At 35.7% G+C, this 17,931-nt stretch overlaps 1 protein-coding gene across 3 annotated transcripts in view; it reads left to right on the top strand.

The window, feature by feature from the left end:
• Nucleotides 1–17,931, top strand: part of STIM2 (stromal interaction molecule 2) — a 125,965-nt gene that overhangs the window by 74,854 nt on the left and 33,180 nt on the right. The window lies entirely within an intron of this gene.

The raw sequence follows: 17,931 nt of genomic DNA, 5'->3' as shown, positions 1-17,931 counted from the left end.
TATTCTGCCTTGCTTAGCCGTTGTAAACTCACTAATTGCATATGTTTTTACAAAAAAAAACCCTGCAAAATAACATTTCTGTTAGGATATTTATATTTTAGTAGGTAATTTTTCCATTTTTGGTTTTAAAAGTTGATTTTTATATTTGTTAGAGTTATTAAGCATTAGGCCATTCTCAGATAATTTGATACCTTATATCAAACTAAATAAGAAAATGTGTGAGAGCTTAAAGTTGTAAAGAATTGTTTTAGCTTCTAAATGACATTATTTTTTTAGCATCCTCCCCCACTCCCTCCTCCCACTTCCCTCTACACCCAAACTGGACTGTATTAGTGTTTTATTATTCTTATGAGCATGTAATTGTTTATATATTGAGTTCATATTAGTATGGAGTACATTGGATATTTAAATAAATAAATAAATAAATGACACTATTATAAAAGGTTTATCAAGTAAATGTATAGAAACCCAAAGTTTTCTTTTTAATTGTAGAGAATAGGTCCTAAAGTCATTAGGAGGCTAGAACTTTTAAATTTTCCCTGTGGTAACTCCTTTATGAGCCCTTTAATAGTTGCAGTCTTTTGGACAGTAATTCTTTAGGGCAGAAAAAGGTTATGACGCAAAACCTCAATTTGATCCCTGATAGTAGAAAGGTATTTAAAAAAATCATGAAGTTTAATTATTTAGTACCATTCAACCAAAATATCTTTTTAGTAGTGCTTTTCTTCTTTCATGGAAGTTGAGCACTTATCTTAGTAGGATGTATTTTTTATCTATAAATTTGAGTAATGACATGAAAAGGAAGCTAGGACAAATTACCAAGTAGGAATATAAAGAAATAATAACATTTACTAGACTTTTGATAGTTGTTAGGGTAGAAAGCTTAGTAGGTCCTATGTGTGAGATGTAAAAAGAATTTCTCTAGGCTCAGATTAGGATATAAAAGTATAGATTTTGTTTTATATTCTTAGAAGGAGAGAGGGAGTATGAGAGGAAAGAGAGTAGAGACAGAGAGTCAGTAGGAGCAGGGAGCTGGAGCAGCCTCCCAAAGAGGAAGGAAGAAGGCCCCACAGGCCTGGGCAGTGACTGGCTGAATTTAAAGGGGACAAAGAGGAAAAGGTAATTGCAGCCAGATTCACAAGGTATTGTGGAAGTGAATGTTCTACATGGGTCATTATGAAATTTTTGAGATACACAGAAATCAATAAACATAGAATCCCTATAAGAGGGAAACAAATGAAGCCCTCCCGGCAACACTGATAAGCCCAGCAAGTTGAAACTTGCGTGGGTGAATCAGAAAGGATGCTGTCAACTGTATTTCTTGGAGGTAAAATAATGGAGCATAGTACAGTCTATTTCAAGACTTTGCTAGTGAACCAGTTTTTCCTCCAGCAAGGTTGGAAACAGACTTTTTACTGGTGTTCCCAATCCTGGGGCCTGATATTTATACCCCATGGTTTGTTAGGGACTCTCTGGAACAAATTCTGAAAGACAGCGAATGAAATGTAAGGAGAAGGAATTTACATTTTCTTTTTGTCTATTCTTTTTAGTGGTTTGTTTAGAGGTAACTGTCTCCTTACCCCTTAGGTTGCTGCTTGTAGGTCTTCTAGGCCAGAAAGAAAGCAGGCAGAGATTGAGATAGATTTTAGCACTTCCTGAAAAATCTGTGAGTTAATAATTTCTCTATGAAGATCAGTCATCTTTACAATAGTAACGTTTGGAAAGAGGAAGATACAGAAAACGATTTTACCAGTGCCCAGTATTTTTTTTTTTTTAGTGTAAAAGATGGTTTATAGCTTACTTACATGTTTGATTTTACTTTCTGAAAAGAGACATCTTTTGAAATATACTGGGGAAAAAAGGTTATCACTGACTTTAAGGACATACAGACTTAAAAAAATTTTCCATTTCCCCTCACTACATCTTTTTAAAATAATATGAACTTATATGGGAATAGAAATAAGTGTACAATAAGTGATAGAATGTGGAAAATTAGTAACAGACTTTATTTATTTACATGAAATATCTTGGCACTACATAGATCCTAGATCCTAGTAGGGGAATTGGAGATCCATTACATTGTTACTAGTATTTTCTTAGGATTTGTGTATATGATACATTGATTGCAACCCACTTAACTATGTTTGAATGAAGAACAAATACTTGAGCACTTAATTCTCAGAACACCCTGGTTCAGCCACCACCATTCTTGCCTGGATAATTGCAATAGCTTACTAATTGGTCTCCCTGTATACATGTATTTGTGCTCTGTTGCAGTGTATTTTTTACTTAGCAGGGTGATCTTTTTAAAATATAAATCAGATCTGCAATACTTTGTAGTAGACCTTAGAATTAAAGCCAAATTTTTTACAAAGACCTATAAGCCTTCATATGGTCTGGCCTCTTCTCCCCTTACCTCTGTGATCTCTTTCCTCTTCGGTTTCATCCATCTCCCTCACTCATTCTGCTCCTTGTAGGACCCTTTGTTGTCTCACAAATTCAAGAATGCAGATGTCCTCATGGCTAACTGTCTCTCACCTCCTTTGTTAAACTTTTTATCAAGAGTTATTTCTCAGTAAGGCCAACTCTAGCTACTCTATTTCACATTTTTTTCCTGGCACTCTTGATCCCTCTTACTCAGTTTCATGCTTTCTTTTTATCATGATATCCACCACCTTCTAAGATATTATATAATTGATTTATTCTATTTGCTTCCCTTGTCTATCTCTCACACACATTCCCCTTTCAAGAATGAAAGTCTTAATAGAGGAAGGGCATTTGTCTGTTTTGTTTATTAATGTACCTCATAGTGAGGGGATTCTATCCTCAAACTCCTTTTTGGTTTCCCAACTAGTGACTTCGGTAGATCTTTTGTGATCATGAGAATGTTTCCTTGTCTGTGTTTTTAGCTTAAGGCCTTTTCAAGTTGAATAGCCTCCCACATCACTTTTTCCCTAGGCTCTTTACCTTAATTTTCACCCTCTAAGAGCTTCAGAGGAGTAGTGTCAAGGCTCCTACCGGGATAGCTCTGTAGGAGGGGAGAGGAGTCAGTGATACAAGCCTCCACTGGAAGAGTGACTTCATTGATTTTTCTCAACCCAGGCTCTTTTTATTTATTAAAAGGGTCATGTAAAGGTACGGCATTACTGTTAGAGCACTGGTTTTTAAATTGTAGTTTATCAAGCCTCAGGACAGGCATGTTGAATGTGAGGGTACTGGTTTTATCTGTATATTTTGTTTCTATTTAACATTTCTCTGGGGAAACAAAAAGTGGTTGTTTTGAAAAGGTTTGAAAATTGCTGAAGTAGAGATTAGAATGTACCTCTAACAGTAATATTAATTCATTGTTGTGTAGTTGGATGTGAGCCAAAATCCACTTATGTGTAATATGTATATGTGCAAACATGCACACCTATGCAGACAGACACACTCGTTCTTTGCCCATCAATGTTTTGTCTCCAGAGTGCAGTGTATAAACTTTGCATTCTGCAGTGAATATTTATTTGGCTATTAAATAAATATTTGTTGAATGAATGAAAAGTATAATGCCTGTTGAGCCCTGGATGCTCAGTAATTCATTTTATCAAATATTTTCAGAACAGGCATTTCTGTTACAATGAGGTACATGTATCCCTGAAAATTATGTTTTGTTAAATTATGAACTTAAAAATGATAGCATTTATGGGGTAAATTGAGTTGAAGCAGACTATTTAAAACCTATAGAGCTTTGTAACTACAGCATTAACTGTATTAATGAAAATACTAATACAGGCAAAGAGAGTTTTAAATCCTAGTCAATAAATGCTGTAGTAAGGAGAGGAATTTACATTAACTATAACTGAAGATAACTTAATGTAAGGGGGTCTTAAGTAGGAGTGAGGCTAAAAAATGAAGGACAAATTTCATGAGGATGAGAACTGACCAAAAAACATTTCTGAAGAGAGAGGCTGGCCCAATTGAGCTAAGTGGCAGAGGAGAGTGCGTGGACATCCTGCTCATAGCTTGGTGGGTTGGTGATTAGTATACTTGGTGCCCATTTGCTGTGCTCAGCCATGTGAAAGCATAACAGCTGTGGAAAAGTCACAAATGAAATTATGTGAGTTTTTTTTTTTTTATCAACATGATTCTTAATTACCAGATGCACTGAAGCTAATTCATGTTACTGAGGCACCTGTAGCAGAATAGACTGTATCTATTTTGTATTGAGCAGGCGTTATTCCAGATCCTGAGTATTAAACATGAGTTAAGCATAGGTCTGGGCTATACAGAGCAGACAGTGTAGGAAAGATGAGAGTACACAAAGCAGACTATTAATTACAACCTCAGGTGATATGTACAATAATGAACGTTTCGGTCGGGGAGTCAGCTCACCAGTGGGAGTGAGCGACTCTCTGGCAGTGCTATACAGAGAAGGCGGTGTTCAGGGTAGGTGTGAAGGCTGACCAGCAGTTCTGGGAGGAGGGGAGGGAGTAGAACATAGATGGTAGCTCCCTCAGGGGAGCCAGGAGGCACCTGCTAGTTAGGAACCATGTCAATATGAAAATCATTCCTTTTTTAGTTACCCGAAAATTTGCTGGAAGTGGAAGTGGCATGCTATAAGAAGTACATAGGCTTTCAAACTGTCCAATTTTAAATCCTGGCTCTTCTTTTTATGAACATTGAGACATTAGGCATGTTTTAAAATTCACTTCTAAGATGCTATTCTTGTGTGAATAATATAAATGAGTAAAGTAATAAAAGTGCCTGGAATAATTTCTGGCAAAACCCAGTAGGCGTTTATTAAATGTTGATTTTTTTTTCTCATTCAGTAATAATACTGCATATAAACTAAATGTTTAGGAATATTTAAGGGTTTGCAGTATTTTTGATTGTCTCATAATATTCATTAATAAAATGAATAGATTAGGCTGTATACTTAAACTATCGCAGGATACAAATCTGTGGACAGTGAAATGTACCCAAGATCTTTGAGGAATGTTGTCAACTGGGGAAAAGTGAAATTGTTATGTAGAAGCTGATGCTGACCTGAAGTAGAAAAATTTCAACAGTGATTGGAACACAACTTTTTGTGTGTTTGTAGAGAATATTTGGTCAAGTTGCACAGGGCAATAATCCAATATATATGAAGGCCATTTTAAAAACTAGTGTTAGATTTCAGATACCCGGATGAGGTATGAGAATTACTGAATGTACTTAAGTAGTAGCAGATACCCAATGAAGAAGAATGTAGATAGAAAACTATTGGCTATGTACAAGATTTAATGGCTATAATAGACAATAATAACTCATTAAATAATATAGTGTTTTTAAAGTGAAAATTGACTGGGTTGACAAAGAGGAGGTAATCTTTCTATCCTACTCAGAATGTTCTTTTTTTTTTTTTTTTTACTCTGTCACCCTGGATTGAGTGCTCTGAAGTCATAGCTCACAGCAACTTCAAACTTTTGGGTTTGAGCAGTCCTCTTGCCTCAGCCTCCTGAGTAGCTAGGAGCATAGGCACCTGCCATGACAACTGACTAGTTTTTCTATTTTTAGTAGAGATGGTTCTTGCTCTTGCTCTCAGGTTGGTCTCAAAGTTGTGAGCGCAAACAATCTGCCTGCCTTGGAATTGCAGAGTGCTAGGATTGCAGGTGTGAGCCACTGCACTTGACTAGAATGGATCTTATTTTACCTAAATCTGCTGTCTAATTTTGGGATTTATAAATTAAATATATATTTGGAAATTTAGGAGAATGTTTATTTTTTTAAGGATTAAAATTTAAAAGGAACTGAAGTTGTCTGAGGGAACAGTGATGTAGACAATTAATAATGGTTATTTTCGAGTCAACCTAAGCCTCACCAGAGACAAAATGGCAAGAATATTTCCTTTCTGTTTAGGACAACAAAAATATAAATATTATATAAAAGGAAATATAAATAAAAAATTCCTAACCATTGATACTAAATTCCTAAAAGTAAGAGGATTATAAATACCTCCTTTTTATATAGGGTGTCCTTAAAGTTCGTGTGTAATTTACTATGTTTAACTATTTTAAATTGCCCATGAACTTTATGTTCTCCCTGTATATAGATCCTTTATATCCATAAGATTTTTCTTCTGAGTATGAAAATATAAGTGGACTTTTAAATTTTGATAAAAATCTACCACTTTTTTTAAGGTGTAAGTTATTATTCAAGATTGAAAAAAATTAAGAGAAGTAAGAGAAAGACATGAAGTAGAAACAGTGGGTAACCCCCTGTTTAAGTGATAGCCAAGAAAATGGAGGTAAATCGAACGGTTGTTACATATGAATAGTATGATAAATTAAAGGGTTTTCTTAAGAATTGGTAGATCCGACTGTGCTTACAAGAGAAAGGGAAATACTTGACTCATATTTTAAAAGTTGAGCATTCAAAAGAAATTTAATTCACCAAGTACTTTTTGAATCCCTACTGTGTATAAGAGGTGGTCTTATTACAGATTTTCATTTAGTATCAGTGTCTGTTTTCTTCATGGACAATTGTGTTGGTTTATGGATTGAAGGGTTTTGTTAGGCTAATGAAAGATAAATTTAAGCTTAGACAAGCAAGAGAAACTTGTTGACAGAATAATTCTCCACTGGGATGGCAGTAACTCACATACATGTCACCATTTCAAATTCTTCTTGGAATTCATTTCCTGTGAAGAATTTGAGAGACAATTCTTGTTAATGTCTTAAACTTTGGAGGGGGATGGAGGTAGGATGGGGAAAGGAGAATGGAGGGCCAAGTAATTGGAGAGGGGAAGCCTAAGAAATTCCTTACTTTTTAACTTGGCTCAAGCATTTCTTTAGTTTCTGAATTATATATTGTAAACATATGGAATTCTAATATCATTATTTTCCATGTTTTGAGCAGTACCACTTATTTTATGGGAGAATTTTAATGATAGTGCCACACCTCTACTGAAATGAATAAAAATAGGTTTCTGTGTACTAGCTGCATACCCACTGATCCAGAGCCTGTGATCTTAGCAAAGGTAAGCATAACCCAGATTTCAGTGTGAGATAGTTGTAGATTGAACTGCTTTGGTAGTTGTTTAAATTTCTCTCCTCTGTTTTTAATGAGCATGCTCAATTGCATGAATCTGACCATGACATTAGACTGTATTCTCTTTTAAACCTGTACTTAGAAGCTTTCAAAAGAGGGAAGGGTAAGTTTTAAGTTAGTGGATGTGTTAAAGTGTTTTAGAGCTGCATCTAGATTTTTTGAGTAGTTTTCAAAAACTACTAGGAATGCCTAGAAGAGTTACTACTCTAGTGTCCAATGAAACTTGGGCTCTTTTAAATATGGGAGGCTGAATTTATAACAGAACTAAATGCTTAATAAATTCCTATGCGTAACTGATTGTTCAACATGCTTTACTGACTAGCTGGACATTAGAGTATCCTCTTTTTTAATTAAAATTTTATCAGTTTGTTTTAGTAATTTTTTTTAATGACGAGATAGAAACTCAAATTATTTCAAGTAATGAGAAGTTTGATGTAAGTGACAAAAATCAGACTTAATTTTTTCATTTATCCATTCAGTTATCAAATACTTATTGAGTTCTTTCTGTGAGACAGGCATTGTTCTAGGCTTGAGGGAACAAAATAGATATCCTGCCTTCTTGGAATTGCCACTCTCTAAGGGAAACTGTGAACAGATTTGCTTGTGCGTATGTGTGGACATATACACATTCACACAACTGCTGGTTCAGATGAGTTGTATGATAAAAGTCATTGAGGATAACAGTGTAGTCAGTGACAGAACAAAGGCTATTTAAATAATATGGTCAAAGGGGAACTCTGCAAAGAAGTGATACGTGATTATAGACCCGAGTGCTGATAGAGCGTGAGCCAGGGGAAGATCTGGTGGAAGCACATTCCAAGTTTAGGGAGCAGCCAGGCTAATGCTATGAGGCTAGTGTGACTTGGTGTGTTTGAGGGACTAGAAAAAAGCTGGTATAGCTAGAAAATAGTGAGGGATTGGGAGAGTAGTGGAGACAAATAAGATTGGGAGATGTACAGGACCAGATTTCACAGGACCTGATAGGGCTCACTAAGGAGTACGGGACTTACTGCAATTAGAAGGTAAATAGATTGCAAGTGTAACTCCGTTGAGGAGTTTTAAGCAAAGTAATGATGTGATTGATCTTTCAGAAATATGATTTTAACTACCATGTGGGTATTAGACTACTGGGGAAGGGATCAGAAGTAGAAGTGGGAGACCTGTTGAGGCTTCTGACAGTGACCTGGTGAGAGGTGATGGTGATCTGGTGGGGGGGGGGTAGCAGGGAAGTCTGACGAGTGATGTAGTTTAGCTGGCAGGATTTGCTATGGGATTGAATTCATGGTACCAGTGGGGGGTAGTGACTGTAATCGAGAATGATGCTTAGGTTTGTGTACCTGTTTCTATTAGAATTTTTTTTTGGATGGGTATAATTAGAGGGAAAAGTCTAAATAGGCTGATTGGGGCTGGGGAGAAGGTTGAAAAATCCTAGTTGAAATCATGAGGCAAAGAGGTGGAGGGCTGAGTGCTATGAGATCAAAAAGCAGAGGGGGGGGCGGTCTAGGGGAGAAGGCTAAAGAGAAATGACCAGTGAGATATCAGAAGAACCAGGAGAATGGGGGGCTAGAAACCTAGTAAACAAAATGTTTTAAGAATGTGGTAACAGCAGCCAACTGTGTTGACCCACACCTGTAATCCAGGACCTTGAGAGGTGGAGGCAGGAAGATCACTTGAGCTCAGGAGTTCAAGAGCAGCCAGGACAAGATAGCAAGACTATCATCTCTTAAAGAACAGAAAGAGAGAGAAAAAGGGAACAGAAGTTGTCAGTTGCTCTGGAAGTTGGAATAAGAAGATGACAGAGACTTTGCCATTGGATCGGCAAGGTCCAGACTAAAGTTGTTGATCTTGACAGAAGCACTTTCACAATAGGGGTAGAAGTGAAAGTCTAATTGGAGTGGATTATAGAAGAAGTGAGGGCAGTAAATATTGTTGACTTTGAGAGAAATGGGACTCAGAAACCTGGAGGAAGGTATGATGTGAAAGAAGTATTTTTTATTTTTTAAAAGATGGGAGATTTTACGATGTGCTTATATATTAATAGAATGACCCACTTCAATATTTGCTACAGAAGTCAAATTTTCATCTTAATTTAAAATTATATTTAATAGGAAGATATTGGTGCATAGTCAGAGGCTTAATCCATCCTGGTTCTGTCTTTGTCTCTTTCCTTTTGGATTTTGATTTTATTGTGTTTGCTAGAGGCTAGCTCTGTGGCTGTTTTAGGCTTTCATTTTCCCGGTATCATGACCAAAGGCAACAGGAATCTTCCCTGCCTGCTCTAGTTAGAAAAATGCCAGGAAGTAACTGGCTTAGGTCATGTGGCCCATTCTAGACCTATCACTGTGTTCATCTCCAGGTTGGAGGCCTTTGATTATTACTCCCCCCATGTTCCTCCCACAGTGACCAGAAGTCTTCTCTCAGAAGAAGGCAGAGAGAAGTACGTAGCCATTATGACTGATGTGCAAGAAAAGCTAAACTTTGGGTAAAGTAGGTAAAAGAAAATCTTTAAAAGGTTCTGGTGGATTCAGGGATGAGTGGGCAGGGGGAGTCAGGCAGCATGTGATATAAAATATAGCTCCTCTTTCAGAACAGTCTTACAAGTTCCTAACTCTTGTGGTTCAAAACTTTTGGACTGTAAATAGATTTTCTCAAGGGTCTATTTTGGTTCCACTCTGAATTTTAGGACAATTGAGTATATCATTGCCCAAATTGAGACATTTTATTAAATCCCGTTTTGGTTGTTTTGGTGAAATGAGCTAATACCATATTGGGATAGTATTTTTTAAAAAATTAATTTGATTTTATTGTGAACACTTTTCATTTTTCTTTATATTAACAGGAAGCAAGGATCAGAATTCTCTAAAATACCAAATTGGTACAATATTTATATTAGTAGCATTTGTGTTGTGTTGAATAAAGGCATGTATAAACTGCAAATTGGATTTATATTTGTTTTCTAGAACATAGGAATTTGTTTATTTTCAAGGAAGTTGATTGGGCAGGATTTAGAAATCATTTTTATTACTTTTCATTTGCCTCTTTGTTTCTATTAAAACAAATATTCATTACTTCCTAGATATATAAAGAATTTGGTTTGTATGGAATATCCAGTATTAAGAAAGGGCAATTTATAGTTTAAGAAGGACTCTGAATTCAGTTATTTGATAATAACTTTTTGGTTTGTCTCTAACACTACTTCACCAGAGTAAGCAGAGTTACTTTCCCTTTCATTGGCATAGCAAGAGGTCTGGTAGGGGAGGGGGGGGTCCTGAAAAGTTAAAATAAGAGAGTACTTCAGGATCTGGGAAGTAAATTACTTGCAAGAGAACAAAGAAATACAGATGAATAGAACTGGGAATTATTGAATAGACTATTAGAAAAAGCAAAATAATCTGTAAACAGGTAGAGGTGGAGATTGTTTTCATCTCCAGCCCATAAAAGTTGAAAACAATAGTAAAATTTAAGTGCTTTAGTAATTTAAACTAATGTAATCACCATATTTCTAAAAAAGACTACCAAAATTTCATATTATTCCCAAATACAAAGTTAGGAAAACAATGTCCTTTCAAAGTCTAGTTTTTAGAAGGGATCATAAACATTTTTATAGTGGTTTATTAATTTTTTTGGTAGATAAACATTTTAAATCCACATTAGAAGTTTTTTAATATTATGGTTTTAGGATCTTAAGTCTTTTCAACTTGTTGCTAAATTAAACTTATTACGAGTTCTGAGCAACAAATAAACTTATTATGGGTTGAGAGGCCTCTTACCTTTTAAATACTGATACGTAGAGAAACCCCATGGTACAGTTGTCCTTTTCCAGACAGATAATATCCCAAAGTGAGTAAGAGCTGGTTTTTAACTGCCTGTATTCAATTCTCTGTATAACACTAGATTGTTACCATAGGCAAATAACTTAATTTCTTAGTCACTACCTTTCCCCATTTGTAAAATATAGTTGATAATAGTACCCACTTTAGAGGGCTGTGTTAAGGATTAAATGAGTTAATGAGTATAGTGATGCAGAACAACACTTGAGTTAATAAAGGCTTAGGGTTTGTTCTTATTGGTATTAGTATTATTAAAAGATTAAAAGGTTTCTTAAAGAAAATTACAAGCTACAAAGTGGTAGAGAATTTAGCAATTAATAATAGAATTCTCTACCTTTATTCATTGAAGAAGAATTGAAAAAATGTCGTTTTTAAATTTTGATTTCTTAATTGAAAGTGATTTTGTATTTAGAGAAAAGTCACAGGACCAAAACAAAGAACTCCCATATATGCTTTGTGCAGAGACCCATTCCAGTTTTGCTGTTTGTCTTAATAATAGCTTTATATGTCCAAATTTTACAGCATTTTGTGTTTTACCCAATTGTCCCATCTCTGTAGACTTCTTTAGTCTGGAACAATTTCTTACTATTTCTTGGACTTTCCTGACTTTGGCCAATAATCTTCAAAAATGTCATTTTGTAGAATATATCTAAATTAAGGTTTGTTTGATAATTTTACATTAGAACCAACTTATATTTTGGACTAGCCTGTCACAGAAATGATTCCTTTCATTGCAGCCTTTTTGGTGGCATCTTGTCCCAACTTATCCTATTAACAGTTGTGTTACTTTGGTCACTTGATAAAAGTAATGCTTCCTATATTTCTTTAACTATATAATTGCCCCCTCTCTGTGATTAATAAATTTTTTTTTGTGGGGAGATACTTGAATACTATAAATATAATACTATGTATATAAAATACTATGTACATAATACTATGTATATAAAATTACATTCCTCTTTCACTTCTACCCACTAGTTTTAACATCTGTGAATGTTTCTTATCAGAATTAATTGTTACGTGTACTGTCATGGCTGCCAACTGGCAACTTTTCCAGTTCCATCATTCCTTAGACTTACCAGTTGGCATTCCACTGTAAGGAATAGATTTAAACAGAGTGTATTATTAATACCTTGAAAAAGATGGGCGATAATAAAGACATATCTTGAAACTGAAGATTGGGGAAGTACTGAGTTTCAAAATCTTACAACTGTTCTGAAGATTGATATCTGCATTTGTCTGTTTATGTCAGTGTCAGTGTGAATTCCTGAATTTCTGTTTTATTCAGAGTGTTCTAATTTGTTACTGTCATTGTTATGATGCTCAAATTGTCCTAAATTTGAAGAGCAGAAGGAGTTTCACACTGGCTTCTATATCCTTTTGTACATCTCTGTTGTTTTTTGAGCCTTCTTTACTTTGTGACAGAAAAAGATGTTCTGGGCTCATTGAATTTTAATCTCAGCCCCAGACCCGAAAACGATGGTTACTTTTAGTTGAAATGCTGTTTAGAAACCAAGATTTCGCCACTGGGTGTGTTCATTACTACTAAGATAATGTTCTCAGATCTTCTCAGTCAGAATTAAGAAGCACATACATCTCTTATATTTATTTCTCCTTCTGTATAAAAGTCGTGAATTCACACTGTTATCTGATACTTCTCGTTTGAATCCAACACTACTGAGTTAATTCTAGCTTAACCTCTTTCTCTGTCTGTACCAAGAGCGAAAAACCTGGTTCTCTTACTGTTAATATATTATTTGCTGACTCCCCTGCTCATAGCCACCTCCTGGCTGCTTCTGCCTACCGTCTCCTTCAGTAGCCTGCCTCGTATGGAGCTCTGCCTTTGCAAGGCCGCCGTCTTGCTGTCTACCTTATGTAAACACTGGCTACCATTAGCCTGTCTTCTCAGCATCATACGGGATCTGGCTACCTCTAGGCAGTTGAAAGATTTTGAAATGAATTTGAGAGTTGGAAAAGACTATGGAGAGAAATCTAAGTGAGTATTAACCAGTGACTTTGTGCAAAAGAGTCAATGTTTGTGAATTCATATTTATCACTGAAGTACCTCATTCACTTTTTGCCCTCCTTGTGTTAACTCTGTAGCCATTGACAAAGATCCCTGTGAATGGGAAGCTTATTATTAATGCTTTCACCATTGTCACAATTAAGTGAACTTTTCCTAGAAGTTGTTTGTGAATTATTAGGTGTTTTTTTTTTTTTGGAAGACTAGGTACCATCCAGGCTGGTCTTGACTCCTGGGCTGAAGTGATCCATCTGCCTCAGCCTTGCTAGTAGCTGGAACTCTAGGCATGTGCTACTGCACATGACTGAATTATTAGATTTTTAAATGCCAAGTGCACTAAGGAAAAGCATGTGTAACTGGAGATCACACAGAAATTTTCTGAGTAAAATTGCCTTGAAAATATTTTTTGCCATTGGAATTGGTGAATTTTTCTATTCTTCAAGAAACCAGCATTTATATGTGTTGAATGTAATGTCTCTTCTTACCTGGACATCGTGTGACAGCTAGCACTAAAAGCTCAGTTTTTAGTTGGCTTTTAATTTAATACCCTTTATGAAGAAAGTATTTATTAACTGGGCTTCCGTTTTCATTTTTGTTGAACTCACTCTAAAAGTTAATGCCTCTTCTTACATCATGCTTTCTGCTAGGTTTGGCAATTAATAATTCCTTGACTCTGACGTTTTTACTCAATTTTTTTTTTTTTTTTTTTTTTTTTTATTGCTGGGGATTCATTGAGGGTACAATAAGCCAGTTACACTGATTGCAATTGTTAGGCAAATTACTGTGCACTTAGTAAATATTTTCTGATTGAAGGAATTCCAAGTTTCCTATATAGAAAATCTTTTGAAGAAACTTTCAAATTCTAGGAGAAATAAAAAATAATACCAGAAAATTAAAGCAAGCATTTGTAAAAGTACAATTCAGAAGTAGTATTTCTTTTCCATTAAACATATTCCTTGGAAATTATGTTCCTCTTCATTTTATGAATCTTAGTCATACTTCTGAAAAGTTTGTTGCTCTAGAAATGCCACTAAAAGGAATCAGTGAAAGTGATGTTTTCCTGATAGCCTGGTTAAAAGAATATTTTTTTCATCCTTTCATTTATCCAGTGAATATTGAGTTCCTACTATGTAACAACCATCCCACATTTGTTTAGTGCCTGCTATATTTTTGGCATTGTATAACATGTTGGAAGTATAGAAATGAATAAGAAATATTGTCTGTTCTTAAAGAACTTAACTTCATTTGATGTGAAATATTCTCATTTTCAGCACATTGTTAAAAAAAAAAAAAGAGGAATGATGAGTGTAAAATGGAAGAAAGAATTCCCAGACATTTAGCCACTCTGTCCCTAAGGCGTCATCTTCAGCGACACCATAATGAGGTGTTTAGAAAAACTTGATTGAACATTTAGTTAGCTATGGCCATTGAGTCCACTAGTTTTGTTGAATCTTTTATAAAGAAAGCATGTTGCTTGAATTTCCTATTTATACAACATTTCTGATTCTATACTTGTTATTTATGATAAGTCACATTCATGAAAGTCATTTCTATATAAATTTTGTCCATTTGTCAGTTATATCATCAGAACAGTCTAGACTCATTGTTTCTCCAGTTCCTATTTAGATATATCTTTGTTATCTCTCACCATCTTCATGGGGGGCGGTGTTGCTGATACACTCAGTCTCCTTGATAATGAGATTGGAGTTTATAATTGAAAAGGTAATAAAGCCTTCCTTTAGCATCCCCTGTATCACTGCTGAGAACAAAAATACCCTAGTGATCTTTAAATTTTGAATGTTCCGACGTTTACCAGCATTTTTAGTATCTTTAAAAGTTATTAAATACATGCATGATAAAAGGTAAGGAGCTCATGAGTGAAAGGATGTATTTCTCTTTGGCAGAGCTCCTAAAATCTGAACTCCCCCAGATCAGGGTGTGGCATTAGGCATCCAAATATAGCATGTTGTGGGAATTTAGTCCATGTTACAAAGACATGCCCTGCTGACCACCGTGCATATGAGGAGCTCCTAATTCTTGCACTGTTCTAAAGATAAGCCCATCTTGACTGTGCTGAGCAGCTGAGCATCCAAAGTCTCGCTCAGAAGTGACACCAGGAAGTCTGTAAACCAACTGAGTTCAGATGAAATGTGGAATGCCTTAAACTTCTTCAGCTTTTAGATTTAACAAAACAAATATATTAGTTAAAATTTCTTTTCATCCTCAAAGTCCCACTACTGTATATTGAACTTTTGGTTAATTAAATTTTCCAGTGTTAAGTTATGTCTGTCATTGTAAAAACTTCTGAGGCCTTTAAACTTAAAATTGAATTTGAGCATGGTAATTGCAGTGTATACTTAAGTTGCTTTAGAACACAGTATTTTATATAATGTGCCAATAATGTAAACGTTTTCAAACTGCTAGTGAGTTTTTAGCTGATGGTACATGGTGCTTCAAAATATATAACTTCTTTCTATAAACATTTTACATGGCCAACTTTAAATATAGTTATTTAAAGTTGTTTATTCTTTTTTTTTTCTTTTCTCTGACTCCCTTACCAAACCTTTTGATACTCATAAAGATATTTTTCTGCTTTTAAAAAAAGCAGTGAATATGTATTTAAAAATTGTACTGTATTTAACTCTACTGTTTTACCTCAGGATATCAGAAATTGATTTCTCTAAAATACTTTAGCTTGCCAAAAGAAACTGTTATACCAGTTGCTTTCTTAACATCAAGAGACATTTCAAATACTTTTTAAATCATAAATTTAGAATATAGCATTTTCAAAAAGTATCAGGAGCGTAATTAAGAAATGAGAAGCAAAATGAATATTGTGGTTATGTCTGTTATATCCAAAATCCGTCCTCGCTGATGGGGAATTGGCTGTATTTAAGGTCTTCTCAAAACACAGAAGGGGAGGGGGGAAGAAGCAGGACAGTGAAGAGCTGGGGCTTCGTGTCAGCAGTTGGCGGAGAGGCTGAATTCTGTTTCTGCTGCCTACTGGCTGTGTGAATTTGGGCAAGTTACTTAATCTCTTGGAGCTGTAGCTTCCTGAGCTGTACACCAATGATTATAATATTTCTTCTGATACCTATTTTACAGGGTTGTTGAGAGAATTTCATGAGATAATTATATAAAGCATTTAGTATCATTATTGGAAATTGCCAAACGGATACAAAATGTTAGCTATTGTTGTTTATTAATACCTATCCACAGATGTGCAGAGCACTTTATATTTAGAAATCAATTATTACCCATACTATTTAGGTGATTTCACAAATCACCTAAATTTGCTTGGAAGGCTCTGCTCCTATAGCTCAAGAGGCTAAGCCACCAGCCACATACACCAGACCTGGTGGATTCGAATCTAGCCCGAGCCTGCCAAACAACAATGACAACTACAACCAAAAAGTATCCAGGCATTGTGGCGGGCACCTGTAGTCCCAGCTACTTGGGAGGCTGAGGCAAGAGAATTGCTTAAGCCTAGGAGTTGGAGGTTGCTGTGAGCTGTGATGCCGTGGCACTCTACCCAGGGCGATAGCTTGAGGCTCTGTCTCAAAAACAACAACAACAACGAAAAAAACAAATCAGCTTTGAAGATTTTTTAGGATAGCCATGTACTTATTTTGAATATAAGAGGTGAAAATTTATATGTTAGTACTTTTCTAAGCCGTTTTGTGTTTTTAGGCCTGTAAGTTAATACAAGTATATAACTAAGTGCACTGGGTGCAATGGTTTTGTAAGGTTGCCTTTTATAGATGAACAAGTAAATACATATATATTATTTTTCTAAAGTTCATCTTTTATGATGATTTCTTTCTAGCAGATTTGCCGAAGGTAGGGCTCCCAGAGCCTCTTCTCGTACCACTGTAAACCACAGAGCTCTCAATTGGTACCTCCATTGTGTTACAGATGTCTTTTATCTTGTTCTGGAGTAATTCTCCAATACGGTTTTGAAATGAGATATCATGAGAACAGTATTGTCTATTTTTCAAACAGTTGTGAGATAGCAGGAGATCAAAACAAAACGAAACAAATTCTTTTTTTATTAAGGAAGAAAAAAGCCAGTTACATCCAGCTAATATTTAAATGGAAACTTTCTCAATAGTCCTTGTCTTATGGAAGCTTACAATATAGTAGCAACATAAGATGTAACCAAATAATTACAAAGTATGACAGCTTACATGATGTGCCATTTAGTAGACATAGAAATTCAGGAAGGGAAAGATCACAGTCAGTAAAAGTATTTCATCTACTTGTAACCTAGTTACAACCTGAGGAAGTACCTGTGCATGACTTATGTGTCTTTTTTAAAGGACTACTTTATTTGTGTGGCCCCGGGAATGCCAGTTTACTTACTTATCTGATGATGGCTATTTCTAGCCCTTCGTATCTCTTCATTCTCCCCATGACTAGGACCCTGCTGCTGTCTCAGAGCTTTCTTTTCTTAGGTAGTTTCATCTTTTTCAAGGGCTGCTCCAGAATAGTTACATGGTAGTGGGACTGAGAGCAGCAAGTAGGCAGGAGAGAGAGAATCTGTTTGGGTTCAGAATCATTTATTTCCTGTTGTGAAAAGCACCCTGTTGATAGCAGCAGGAAGTTGGGATGGGAAATAATCAGAAATAGGAAGCCTCATCTTGCCTATAAAAATTCCTATAAAAATCCACAAATATGTGTCCCTGTGCCACACATTCTACATTCCCACTCCTTCTTGTCTCTTGAAATTTTGGTTCCACACACCATACTGTCCCTCTCTTCTGTCCCTCACCATTCCCTTTGCTCTAGAGCTGTGCTCCAGTTCTGAATCCATGGCTCTTTGAAATCTTGCCTTTCAGGCTGTCAGAGCCCCTCTTTGAAGTTGTAGGAGTCCCCTCTATGAGGAAGAACTCACTAGTACCATCCATGTGTAGTTGATGTCTTTAGGAGAATCTTGAGTCCATTAATGCAACTCTGTGCGGCAGATTGCTCGTATGTAATGTTTAACTTTTGTGCTGGCTGTGATTTCGT

This window comes from Nycticebus coucang, chromosome 23 (genome assembly GCF_027406575.1).
Source record: "Nycticebus coucang isolate mNycCou1 chromosome 23, mNycCou1.pri, whole genome shotgun sequence".
Taxonomy (NCBI): domain Eukaryota; kingdom Metazoa; phylum Chordata; class Mammalia; order Primates; family Lorisidae; genus Nycticebus; species Nycticebus coucang.
Note: the sequence above shows the minus strand (reverse complement) of the source record. Positions and strands in the feature narration are given on the sequence as shown.